The sequence below is a fragment of the Capra hircus genome, chromosome 1 (genome assembly GCF_001704415.2).
Source record: "Capra hircus breed San Clemente chromosome 1, ASM170441v1, whole genome shotgun sequence".
NCBI lineage: Eukaryota > Metazoa > Chordata > Mammalia > Artiodactyla > Bovidae > Capra > Capra hircus.
In genome coordinates, this window is record NC_030808.1 from 44,657,368 (window position 1) to 44,668,990 (window position 11,623).

At 40.7% G+C, this 11,623-nt stretch overlaps 1 pseudogene; it reads left to right on the plus strand.

Moving 5' to 3' along the window:
• On the plus strand, positions 4,096 to 4,645 carry LOC102180627 (annotated as a pseudogene).

An 11,623-nucleotide genomic window follows, 5' to 3' on the forward strand; every position in this document is an offset into this window, starting at 1 on the left:
CTAGTGAGGTCCTGTTTACTTTCCTAGGTTAAAGCATTCAGTTTAGTTCAGTTGCTCAATTGTGTCCGACTCTTTGAGACCCCATGGGCTGCAGCATACCAGGCCTCCCTGTCCATCACCAACTCCCAGAGTTTACTCTAAATCATGTCCATTCAGTCAGTGATGCCATCCAACCATCTTATCCTCTGTTGTCCCCTTCTCCTCTCACTTTCAATCTTTCCCAGCAACAGGGTCTTTTCAAATGAGTAAGCTCTTTGCATCAGGTGGCCAAAGTATTGGAGTTTCAGCTTCAACATCAGTCCTTCCAATGAACATTCAGGGTTGATTTTCTTTAGGATGGACTGGTTAGATCACCTTGCTGTCCAAGGGACTCTCAAGAGTATTCTCCAACACCACAGTTCAAAAGCATCAATTCTTCAGTGCTCAACTTTCTTTATAGTCCAACTCTCACATCCACACATGACTACTGGAAAAACCATAGCCTTGACTAGATGGACCTTTGTTGACAAAGTAATGTCTCTGCTTTTTAATATGCTGTCTAGGTTGGTTATAACTTTCTTTCCAAGGAGTAAGCGTCTTTTAATTTCATGGCTGCAGTCATCATCTGCAGTGATTTTGGAGCCCAAAAAATAAAGTCTGCCACTGACTGTTTCTCCATCTATTTGCCATGAAGTGATGGGACTGGATGCCATGATCTTAGTTTTCTCAATGTTGAGCTTTAAGCCAACTTTTTCACTCTCCTCTTTCACTTCCATCAAGAGGCTCTTAAGTCTTTTTTCATTTTCTGCCATAAGGGTAGTGTCATCTGCATATCTGATGTTATTGATATTTCTTCTGCAATCTTGATTCCAGCTTGTGCTTCATCCAGCCCAGCATTTCTCATGATATACTCTGCATATAAGTTAAATAAGCAGGTGACAATATACAGCCTTGATATACTCCTTTTCCTATGTGGAACCAGTCTGTTGTTCCATGTCCAGTTCTAACTGTTGCATCCTAACCTGCATACTGATTTCTCAGGAGGCAGGTCAGGTGGTCTGGTATTCCCATCTCTTTCAAAATTTTCCACAGTTTATTGTGAGCCACACAGTCAAAGGCTTTGGCATAGTCAACAAAGCAGAAATAGATGTTTTTCTGGAACTCTCTTCCTTTTTCGATGATAGAGCAGATGTTGGCAATTTGATCTCTGTTAAATTAAATCATTAACAGAGGTATTTTTATTTCTCTCATGGATGCGCTAAATGACTGATGCCTCTGGCAGACTAAAGCCGTAGTTTCCACCTGATCTCAGTTAATAGACTGGTAAATGTTAACTCTTGGTTCCAAAAGCCATAGCTTTCCACCTGATCTCAGTTAATAGAGTGGTAAATGTTAACTCTTGGTTCCAGGGGTGTTCATGGCCTGTGAAATAGAATAACTGGGAGGATTCAGATTAAGACTTGTTTTCCCAGCCTTTGCTTGTGGCTCAGCTGGTAAAGAATCTGCCTGCAGTGCAGGAGACCTGGCTTCAATCCCTGGGTTGGGAAGATCCCCTGAAGAAGGGAAAGGCTACCCCCTCCAGTATTCTGGCCTAGAGAATTTTGGGGTTGCAAAGAGTCAGACACGACTGAGCGACCTTCACTTCCCAGCCTTAGTTTGGCATGTCACTGGAACCACTGCACGCATAATTCTGCCAGCTCCTTTCTCAGTGCACAGAGCTGCAAATAACAGCATAGCTTTGCAAGAGACATTTCTAGCTCCCCTGCACCTCCACCCCACCCGAATTCAGCTCTTCCCAAGAGCCTAGTGTAGTTTGATTAAGCTTTCCCAAGGCTACACTGAAAAAAAAAGAGGATCCAACTCTGCCTGCTTTCTCTCTTTTCGATTCCTATGTCACAGATTACTTCTGGTTGTGCGTTTATACTAACACTCATGTACTTCATTCATGGACGTCTCTCACAAGGATTCATTGTGTTTTTATTTTCTATACAGTTTTCTTAACTCTTTCAAAATTTAACTAAATATGCATGCTCATTGTAGAAAAATAAGAAAGTGTATAGAAGATCAAAAATTTTTAAATTGTGTCATCTTTATTAACCCGTTGTATATATTCTTCAAGATTTTTTTCCCTCTGTGTGTGCATCCTGCTACATACTCTTTTTAAGATTTCTTTTCTGATGTGGGCTAATTTTGAAGTCTTTCAATGAATTGGTTACAGTATTGCTTCTGTATTGTTTCGATTTTTTGAACACAAGCCATGTGGTATCTTAGCTCCCTGACCAGGAAGTGAACCCATACCCTCTGCATTGGAAGGTGAAGTCTTAACCACTGGACCACCAGGGAGGTCCCTAGTACATATTTTTCAAATTTAAGACTTGTTTTTGTTACTCAATAATACCTTATAACCATCTTTTTAATATAAATACCTATGCATCTATATCACAAATTATAGATTACTGCATAATATGAGTGAACTATTAAGCAGTTCTCTGGTGCTGGACATTTAGATAGTTTCAGGTCTTTTAATATTTTGAGCAGTTGACATTCTTGTACATAATCTTTGTTTCCATGACCTATTATTTCTTAGATGTAGTTCTCAGTTCTCTAATTTATTATAAGTACGTATTTAGTGTTGAGTTCTCAAAGTAGAAAAAGCACAAAGGCACAGAACACTCACAAGATTATACATCTGAGAGATGGTGGCAGAGTTGTAAACAGTTGAACTGGTATATTTCATGACCTTGGATTTCACTAGAAGTCTGGATCTTTCTCAATGGGTGTGTGGATCCTCCCATTTTTCTTGAAGTTGGAGAAGGCAGCACCCATGAGATCCAGAGTCTATGTTCAGTGAACTCCCTTCAGAGCTGGAGGCTCTGTGTTTGCTGTCTTGCTGGAGGCAAAGGGGAAGAGTGGATGTTTTTGATGAGAAGGCTGAGCAAAGAGCCACTGCGGGATTCAGCTGAGAAAATCACAGATCACGAGACAGATGAAAACACTGTCCCAACAATAAACAGTTAGGGGTTTTACCAGCTTAAGGCATGGAGAAAAAAAAAAACCCCAAATCTGTGTGATTTATGTGTAAGTCCAAATGACGTCAAAGAAGGTATGTAGAGGATACATAAAACATTTAAATATAGGGCACGCTAAAATATGAAATGGTATAATCACACTCAGTCCCTCTTCCTCCCACTCTGAATTTCTAGTCGACTTATTTTTCTAATGATGGATTATCAGTTTACCCTCTCCCAGGTGATCTTTTGCGGAAACATTTGTGGGCTCAGGTCTTTATACATGTAGATAAGATTTTCGTCTTCAGCCTCCAGCCCTAAGATCAGGTCACCAACCCCTTAGCTTTCCTCAGGAGAAAAATCTTAGTGAGCTGCCAGCAGAGGTGATCTCTCTTGTCTCCTCTTCCCTCGGAAGGAGACTGTTACTTGAGGCAACTCTTTCACTGAACTGAGCTGCTGCTGCTAAGTCGCTTCAGTCGTGTCCGACTCTGTGCGAGTCCATAGACGGCAGCCCACCAGGCTCCCCTGTCCCTGGGATTCTCCAGGCAAGAATACTGAAGTGGGTTGCCATTTCCTTCTCCAATGCATTAAAGTGAAAAGTGAAAGTGAAGCCGCTTAGTCGTGTCTGACTCTTCGCGACCCCATGGATTGCAGCCTACCAGGCTCCTCCATCCATGGAATTTTCCAGGCAAGAGTACTGGAGTGGGTTGCCATCGCCTTCTCCGTCACTGAATTGAGACCAGGGTGCAAATTCTGATATACATCAGCCTTCATGGTGCATCTCACTCTGACTTTTCCCTTCTTTCATTCTCAAGTTTCCTTTGCTAAGCTACTGAGCTCCCCATCTACACTTACAGGGAGAAGCGGACAGGGTGAGAGTAAAACAGAGGAGCTTGGTAGGGCGGAAAGAACCCATTCCAGCTGCAACAGAGTTCTCCAGCATCCTCTCATGCATTTTCTTGTTGTAACCTGGTAGGAGGCAGTGTTGAACTAAGCCCAACCAGGGCATGGTCTGTGATGGCAAAGGCATTCTACTACAGCCAGTGAATCTAAAATTTTATTTCTCCATTTTAACACTTGTTGTAAAGACTGACTCATAGGTGCGAACATGGCGCTGCGCGCGGTGCGGAGCGTGCGGGCCGCAGTCGGCAGCCTGCGCGCCATCTCGGCACCCAGCGCGCCCTGCTCGCTGCGGCCCTGGGGACTGCGAGCCGGTGCCGACCGGGCGCTGCGCACCGGCCCTGCTCTGCTGTCGGTGCGGAAATTCACAGAAAAACACGAATGGGTAACAACAGAAAATGGTGTTGGAACAGTGGGAATCAGCAATTTTGCACAGGAAGCTTTGGGAGATGTTGTTTACTGTAGTCTGCCTGAAGTTGGGACAAAGTTGAACAAACAGGAGTTTGGTGCTTTGGAAAGTGTGAAAGCTGCTAGTGAACTCTATTCTCCTCTATCAGGAGAAGTAACTGAAATTAATAAAGCTCTAGCAGAAAATCCAGGACTTGTCAACAAGTCGTGTTATGAAGATGGTTGGCTGATCAAGATGACATTCAGTAACCCTTCAGAACTAGATGAACTAATGAGTGAAGAAGCATATGAGAAATACATAAAATCTATTGAGGAGTGAAAATGGAACCCCTAAATAAACTACTTTGAAACAACTTAATCTAGCATAGTTGTCTTAAATTAGTGGTGGATAGATATTTAAAAAGCAACTTTTAGCAAAAGAAACTACTTGTAATAATGTTTCTTGAAGAAAATACCGCTTAACTTTCTAATGACTTCAGATAAACACGGTGCATCTTTTCCACAGCATCCTGTGATTTTTTAGGCTAGGCTCCAGTTATAATATTCAGAACTCCTAAAATTATCTCTGGTAAAACGAATTACAAAAATTATGTAAGTCAAGGATAACATGGTTATCTTAAACCTTATATGACACTGTAACTTGCTTACAGCTATCCTTGGATTTGGGTCAAAATTATCTTCCCACTAGAAATAACTGCCAGTGGAGAAAAGTTTGTTAGTTGTATAGTGTCCAATGAAGAATATTACTATCTTAATTTTGCAATATACTGTGTTTGCTGGTGCTATTTTTATACAGTGAAGTAACAGCCTTGCACGAGAATAAACAATTTAATAATAAAATATTCAACTTCTTAATCATGAAAAAAAAAAGACTGATTCATAACGTTAAAACTTTGCTGTTACATTCAGACTCATAATTGCTCTTGTCTATTTTTGGGAATGTCAAACCGCTTCCCTAAGTACTGACCACCTTGTATATATACATTGCACATTTCTGTTTGCATTTCTGTTCTGCTCAGCTTTCTTCACTTACAAGATGCCTATTTAAGTTATCTTAACCAAAAGAGATTTCTTGTAAAGAGATTTATGGACCCACTACTGGATATACACTGTGAGAAAACCACAATTCTAAAAGACACATGTGTCCTAATGTTCCCTGCAGCATGATTTACAACAGGCAGGACATGGAAGTGACCTAGATGTCCATCAACAAAGGAGTATATAAAGAAGATGTGGTGCATATATGCAATGGAATATTACTCAACCATAAAAAAGAATAAACTGGAGTCAGTTCCAGTGAGGTGGATGAACCTAGAGCTTGTTAAAGTGAGAAAGTGAAAGCCAAATATCGTATATTAAGATGTACACATGGAACCTAAAAAATGGTATTGATGAACCTATTTGCAGAGAAGGAATGGAATCACGGATGTAGAGAATGGGACTTGGGGACACAGTGGGGGTGGGTGAGAGTGGGACAAATGGAGAAAGTGGCATCAACTTATGTATATGCTATCATGTGTAATATGGATAGCTGGAGAGAAGTTGCCTTATAACTCAGGAAGCCCAATCTGGCGCTCTGTGACGACCTAAAGGAGTGGGATGGGGGGAGGAGAGGGAGGCTCAAGAAGGAGGGGATATATGTATCATTATGTCTGATTTGTGTGGTTGTTTGGCAGAAACCAACACAACACTGTAAAAATTTAAAAAAAATTAAAAAGAGGTTTATTGAATCTCATTGGAACCTAGGAACAGCTTAATGATACAGCTGGGCTGTAAGGACCCTGGAGGAAGGGGATGACAGGGTTTTCAATGCAGCTTTGATGTTCTCAGCAGAGCAGTTTGGAATCTTTCTTGGTGTTTAATGTAGTGGGAGTGGCCTTTGGAGTAAGATGGTCTGGATTCAAATCTTAGCATTGTTTTTTAGTAGCTACATGATTTAATATGAAATTACTTCATGACTCTCCAAAGAACCTTGACTCACTTCAGTGGGATTCTGGTGAGGTTCAAATGAGATAATGTATGTAAGTCACTAGCATAATAACCTGACTTTTCCATACTAAGTCTTGGGAAAAAAGCTTGGTAATTATCTTTATTATTAATGTGACTAAATGAGTGTGTATCTCATCTTTTTTTAAATTATTATTATTTTTTTACTTTACAATATTGTATTGGTCTTGCCACACATCAGCATGAATCTGGCATGGGTGTACACGTGTTGCCAATCCCGAACCCCCCTCACACCTCCCCTCCCCCACACCATCCTTCCAGGTCATCCCAGTGCACCAGCCCCAAGCATCCTGCACCCTGCATCAAACCTAGACTGGTGGTTCATTTCTTATGATATTTTACATGTTTCAATGCCATTCTCCCAAATCATCCCACCCTCTCCCTCTCCCACAGAGTCCAAAAGACTGTTCTATACATCTGTGTCTCTTTTGCTATCTCACATATAGGGTTATCGTTACTATCTCTCTAAATTCCATATATATGCGTTAGTATACTATATTGGTGTTTTTCTTTCTGGCTTACTTCACTCTGTATAGTTTCTGCCCTCTCATAATTTAACCTTTTCATGATGTAGAGGAAATAAAAATAAAATCTTCTGCCAACCAAGAAGTCCTCTCCGCAAAAGTAGGAGGGAAAGAAAACACTTCAACCAAGGCATAGGCATTAAACCAGAATGTGATGAATATTCCAGGCAAACCCCTAAGACTGAAGCAGAAGGGAATCTGACCTCTTTATGTAGCTAAGCAGATACAACCCATTAAATACATGATTTCAGATAGAAAATAATAGTCTTCAATTAAGAGAACTTGATGGCACTATTTGTCATACACAGTTTGTCCTAAGTTAACCAGGTAATTGAGGTGACCATTTGTGTTAGCTAATTGACTTTATCTAGAAGAAAAACAAATCTCTCATGCTTTTATGAAAGGAGGTGGTTTTGCAACTTGGATCAAGGTGCCCACCCACCAAAGTTAAGCTCCTAGTTTCCTACAGAAGCTGGGAGATGTGATGCTAGCTCTCTCTGTGTTTCCATTTCAAAGAAATGGTTCCCAGGTTCTTGACATTCCTAGGTCATGCTGCTGCTGCTGCTGCTAAGTTGCTTCAGTCGTGTCTGACTCTGCGCGACCCCATAGACGGCAGCCCACCAGGCTCCCCCGTCCCTGGGATTCTCCAGGCAGGAACACTGGAGTGGGTTGCCATTTCCTTCTCCAATGCATGAAAGTGAAAAGTGAAAGTGAAGTCGCTCATCGTGTCCGACTCTTAGTGACCCCATGGACTGCAGCCCACCAGGCTCCTCTGTCCATGGGATTTTCCAGGCAAGAGTACTGGAGTGGGATGCCATCGCCTTCTCTGTCCTAGGTCATAAACCTGATAAAATGCCAATCTAGTTTTCAAAAAGATTTATTTGCATTTCAAACAGAAGAGAAAGTGCCTACAAGTTTTCTAATGTAAATGCTCAAACAAAAAGGAGAGGAGGGAAATCTCTTCCCTTGTTTTCAACAGGAAGAATTAAGCCTCTCATTTTTAATTTGTATTTGTCCTTACAATGATATACAGTCTTCCCCCAGTATCCGTGTGGGATTGATTCTAGGACCACCCTTTCTCTTACCTTGCCAGCTCCCTGCAAATATCAGAATTCCCAGATGCCCAAGTCCCTTATGTGAAATGGTGTAGTTGGCTGTCTGTATCTGTGGGAGGCTCCACATTGGCAGAGTCAACCAACCATGAATGGGAAGCTGGGATATGGAGGGCCAGCTATAACGACCTCTCCATGTGTGCTGTGCTGCGGCACTCAGTCATGTCCGACTCTTTGAGACTTCATGGACTGTAGTCCACCAGGCTCCTCTGTCCATGGGATTCTCCAGGCAAGAATACTGGAGTGGGTTGCTATACCCTTCTCCAAGGGATTTTCCCAACCCAGGGATTGAACCCAAGTCTCCCACATTGCAGGCAGATTCTTCACTGTTTGAGCCACCAGGGAAGCCCATGACCTCTCTGGTTCCTGTTAAAGCAAGGCTTTTCCGATGTAACTGCTGCACTAAGTGGAAGGTTCCTGAATGGAAGAATCTGATTGCTTCTTCTAGTCATTTGTACCAGGTTGATAGCCAGTCTTCTGATTGACAGTCATCTATCATCTGATCAGTAATGACAAAAGGAGGCTAGAATAATATGGGAAGAATAAATGCCTTACAAGTGGCTGTGGCTAGAGCAACTCTTCAGAAACAGCAACCACCACCATGGATCTAGCACATTTTTCCTGCTGCTGCTGCTAAGTGGCTTCAGTCGTGTCTGACTCTGCGACCCCAGAGACGGCAGCCCACCAGGCTTCCCGGTCCCTGGGATTCTCCAGGCAAGAACACTGGAATGGGTTGCTATTTCCTTCTCCAATGCATGAAAGTGAAAAATGAAAGTGAAGTCGTTCAGTCGTGCCCGACTCCTAGTGACCCCATGGACTGCAGCCTACCAGGCTCCTCTGTCCATGGGATTTGCCAGGCAAGAGTACTGGAGTGGGGTGCCATTTTTCCTGTTAGCCTTCAAATGCCAGAAGGAGCTCCCCTTATTATCCCCAGTATTTCACAGGTACTGAGCTTTTAGTGGGTGCTCAACAGATACTGTTGGTTGAATGAATGCGTGAATTATGTTCTTAGCAGGTCAGAGTTTTGTCAGGTATTCTTGTTGTTGAAAATAGCTCTGGAGTATGATTATTACTCATTAAGTGAGAAATATATAGTGTGAGCTGCTGAAAATTACAGAAAATGGTATTATGAAAGGAAAACTTTTGAAATAGTAACATTTACTTGAGTGTTTCCAAATGAATGATTATCACATTCTCTTTATGAAGTTTCTTTAATTATTTAAAAATTTCTTTTTTAATCTCACTTCAGGAAGGGGAAAGATATATTAATGGTAGGAATAAAGATTAGTTTTTTTCTTAAAATATGTGATTTATTGAAGAATAGTTGACTTACAGTGTTTCAGGTGCATAGCAAGATGATTCAGTTATACATATATGCATATATTATTTTTGAAATTATTTTCCATTATTGGTTATTATAAGATATTGATTATAGTTCTGTCTGCTATACAGTAAATCTTTGTTGCTTGTTGCAGATATATATATATTTTTTAATGAGGAATCTAGCATTCAATTCACACTAAGTCAAACAAGTGGAATCAAAATGTTAGTTAGGCAAAAATTAATAAATTTTCTAAAATATATATATTATACATATTATATATATACACACACAAAAGCTTTTCTACTACACTTGATAAAGGTTTGAGAAAGAACATAAAAAAAAGAAGAGATGGAGAAATTGGAGAATAAAATTAAATGAAATGGGAACTCTGAATATGAAATAGAAAAAGTGAAACAAACTAGATAAATGTAAAAGATTATCATATAGTCCAGTTGTTTTTAAACATGGCTGCTCATTAGAAACATATCTGGAGCCCTGGAGAAAAAAAAGAAACATGTGGACATTTGTATTTTTCAGAAAATTCCAAGATAATTCTGATATGCATCTGGATTTTAAAAAGTGATTACAGGTTTTTCTATTAAATCATTAATTTTGGTGATACAGAGTTCTATTAGTTTTCTGTTGACCAATCATGATACAATGGTATTAAGTGAATAAAAGTTGCATAATCACAGTAGTAAAATATGTTTATTAGTTTTCACAATCAGTAGCCAGACAAAAAATAAAATTACAATTGCAAGCCATAATGGGAATGTGATCAACCTAATGCTAAAAAATAATTGCATACAATTTGGGGGGTTAAGCAGAGTGATGGGATATGTTTCCACTTACCAGTGCATACAAGCACATGTTTTCACTTGCCCAGCCAGTCTCCGTCTTTTGGTTGGTGCACTTAATCCATTTACATTTAAGGTAATTATTGATATGTATGATCCTGTTACCGTTTTCTTAATTGTTTTGGGTTTATCTTCCTTCTCTTATGTTTCGTGCCTAGAGAAGTTCTTTTAGCATTTGTTCTAAAGCTGATTTGGTGGTGCTGAATTTCTCTTAACTTTTGTTTGTCTGCAAAGCTTTTGTTTTCTCCATCAAATCTGAATGAGAGTCTTGCTTAGTAGAGTGTTCTTGGTTGCAGTTTCTTGCCTTTCATCACTTTATATCATGCCATTCCCTTCTGGGTAGTAGAGTTTCTGTTGAAAAATCAGCTGATGGCCTGATGAGAGTTCTCTTGTATGTTATTTGTCATTTTCACTTGTTGCTTTCAATATTTTATCTTTGTCTTTAATATGTGTCAATTCAATTACTATGTGGTTTGGTGTGTACCTCCTTGGGTTTATCCTGCTTGGGACTCTCTGTACTTCCTGGACTTGGTTGACTATTTCCTTTCCTGTGTTCATGAAGTTTTCAGCTACTATCTCTTCAAATATTGTCTCAGATCCTTTCTCTCTCCTGCTGCTGCTGCTGCTGCTCAGTCGCTTCAGTCGTGGCCGACTCTGTGCAACCGCATAGACGGCATCCCACCAGGCTCCCCCGTCCCTGGGATTCTCCAGGCAAGAACACTGGAATGGGTTGCCATTTCTTTCTCCAATGCATGAAAGTGAAAAGTGAAAGCAAAGTAGCTCAGTCATGTCTGACTCTTAGCAACCCCAGGGGACCCCTATAATGTGAATGTTGGTGCATTTAATGTTGTCCCAGGGGTCTCTTGTTGGTCTCCATTATTTTTTTTTTCCATTCTTTTTTCTATAGTCCATTCTGTGGCAGTGATTTCTACCATTCTTTCCTCCAAGTCATTTATCCATTCTTCTGCCTCGGTTATTCTGCTATGGATTCCATCTAGTGTATTATTTTATCTCTGTCTGTTTGTTCTTTAGTTCTTCTAGGTCTTTGGTAAACGTTTCTTGCATCTTCTCCATTGTTTTCCCAGGATCCTGGATCATCTTCACTGTTATTATTCTGAATTCTTTTTCTGGAAGGTTGCCCATCTCCACTTCATTTAGTTATTTTTCTGGGGTTTTATCTTTTCCCTTCATCTGTAATATGACTTTCTGCTTTTTCATCCTCATTAACTTTCTGTAATGTGGTTTTTGTTTTAGCCTCTGTGGGACCATGGTTCTTCTTGCTTCTTCTGTCTGCCCTCTGATAAAGGAGGCTGAGGCTTGTGTAAGTTTTCTGAAGGGAGGGACCAGAAGTGGGAAAAACTGGTTCTTGCTCTGGTGGACAGGGCCTTCCTCAGTAAAGCTTTAATACAGTTATCTGCTGATGAGTGGGATTGCCCTCCCTCCCTGGTAGTTTGGTCTGAGGCGACCCACCCTAGGATCTACTGGCTCTATGGTAGGGTTAAAG